Genomic DNA, 2,500 nt, shown 5'->3' on the forward strand with positions numbered 1-2,500 from the left:
TTTTTTCATGTTGATTGGTACTAAAAGGCTTAGCCTTATTGGTACCATATTTCCGTTGATATACACCTTTTTTTGTTTCAATTTATTTTGAAAATTACGAAGAATGTAGTAATTTAATTTCGTTCATTAAGCTGGGATTTGGAACATAAATAAACAAGAAAATTTCATGGAAGAATTTGATACAGATCTCTTTAGAACGGAAAGTTTATATCATTGAACCAGGGGTGGCTCCAGATGGATTGGTAACAAAAAAGGTTAACCCTTCTGATACCAGATTCTTGCTGTTATACAGTTTTGTTTCAATTAATTTTAGAAGAAATGAAGAATTTCGTAAAATAAAATTTGCCATTATTAATCTAGGTTTGCAAAATAAATTAACATGGAATTTTGATGTAAGGTTTTGTGATTTAACACTTTTTAACCTCTTTGTTACCAGATTTCCGTTCAAATACATTGCCTGTTTCAATTAATTTTGGGAATAATGAAGAATTTTGTAAAATAACTTTCTCATTATTAATCTGGTGTTTGGAAGATAAATTGACATGAAAATTTGATGGAAGTTATAATTTAGATCACTTTAACGCCTTTGTTACCATATTTTTGCTGAAATCCACTGTCTTTGAATCAATTAATTTTGAAGAATTTACTCAAAAATCTTTGTCGGTGCTTGGAACATACATTTACGTGAAATTTTAATGGTAAGTTTTTATATAAATCATTTAAATACTCGAAGATTGTAGCATTGGACCAAGGGCAGTCGCAGATAATTGGCACCGAAAAGGTTAACCGTTTTGTTACCATGCATTCGCAGAAATTCACAAGGAAGAATTTATCAAATTTTGATGGAAAATTTCAATATATTTTACATCAAAACAAGAATTCTGTATCATAGTACGAGGGGCTGCTAACAAAAGGGTTAATATTCATGAAACCGGTTAAAGTTTAGTGAATGTTATAGACTAATGCCCTAATACATTATACAGATCAATGAGGTGCTATTTTCTAGAACGTGCCTCTGACTATCTTCAGAGATATTCCTTCAATATCCTAATAAACCATACCAAAACCAATCGCCCGGATTGCGCCGTTGTATATCCTTACAGGTATTAGGTCAATATGCTTACAGATCCTAGAGTCACTTAAAAAGCAAGGGCAGTCGCAGATAATTGGTACCGTAAAGGTTAACCGTTTTGTTACCATGCATTCACATGCATGCATCTATATATATATATATATATATATATACACACACACACACACAAATCTTTAAATCAAGAGACAGCGGCCACGAGGGGTCATCGAATTCAAGTCCTGTGTGACAAAAGTTCTTAATTTTGTAAAGTCTAATACTCGCCCTATCGGTCTCCTGTGCCGAACTACTAGGTAGCAAGGGACGTAAACACACCAACAACGGTTGTCAAGCGGTGGTAGGGGCACACATACAGACACAAAAGCAAACACACATATATAACTTTACCTTTCATTGTTGTGGGGTGGATAAAATAAAGTAGCAGTGAAATACTGGGGTAGATTTAATACTGCTGAAAAAACATCCAAGATGTCAATGGAATTATAATAGAAGACTAACACTAACTTTACCTTTCATTATTGTGGGGCTGAAAAAGTAGCAGTGAAATACTGGGGTAGGGTTAATCGGCTCAAAGTTCTTACATTCCAAACACTAATAACTTGTATAGTGTGAACGGTGTAAAATTACCGAATACTTGGTATCTGAATATGCCGACAGGGCAGGCTTTTCTTTGCTGTGTTTAGCTATATATATATATATATATATATATATATATATATATATATATATATATATATATATATATATATATGTATATATACATAATTCAGAATTCTTGGAATCGGTATCGTGTGTGTATGCTATTTACAGGATGTGAAGAACACAATTCGAAGAAGATATCACATATCGCGAGCAATAACATGCCACATAACTGAATGTTACACACACACACACACACACACACACACACACACACACACACACATGTATAATGCCCGTCTGTTTTACAAATTCTTATACACCTGGGTGATCAGCAAAGTCTGACAGGAAAATTGAAGGCCTCCGATCATCCATCTACACACACACTTGCGCGTGTATATATGCGTATAGAAAGATAAATACATATGTTTTTCAAACTCTCCCGCCATATGTGTGCATGTCTATGTACATTGTATATATGCACACACTCATATAAATATGTAAATATACATTGACTCTATATATGTGTATATGTATTTATATTTATATATACACCCACATACATATAATCAATTTCATTATATTACTTTACATGATTATAGTCAGATATATTTTGTACGGCGTATGCACACGAATATATATATATATATATATATATATAGATAGATAGATAGCTAGATAGATGTATATATATATATATATATATATATATATATAGCTAGATAGATATGTATATATATATATATATATATATATATATATATATATATA

General features: G+C 31.8%; 1 protein-coding gene across 6 annotated transcripts in view; it reads right to left on the reverse strand.

Annotated features, from left to right (window-relative positions):
* LOC106881869 (paired box protein Pax-6) overlaps positions 1–2,500 on the reverse strand; it is a 201,900-nt gene that overhangs the window by 89,687 nt on the left and 109,713 nt on the right. The gene's annotated exons all lie outside the window — the stretch shown is intronic.

Source organism: Octopus bimaculoides, chromosome 29 (assembly GCF_046866305.1).
Source record: "Octopus bimaculoides isolate indiv1 chromosome 29, ASM4686630v1, whole genome shotgun sequence".
Taxonomy (NCBI): Eukaryota; Metazoa; Mollusca; class Cephalopoda; order Octopoda; family Octopodidae; genus Octopus; species Octopus bimaculoides.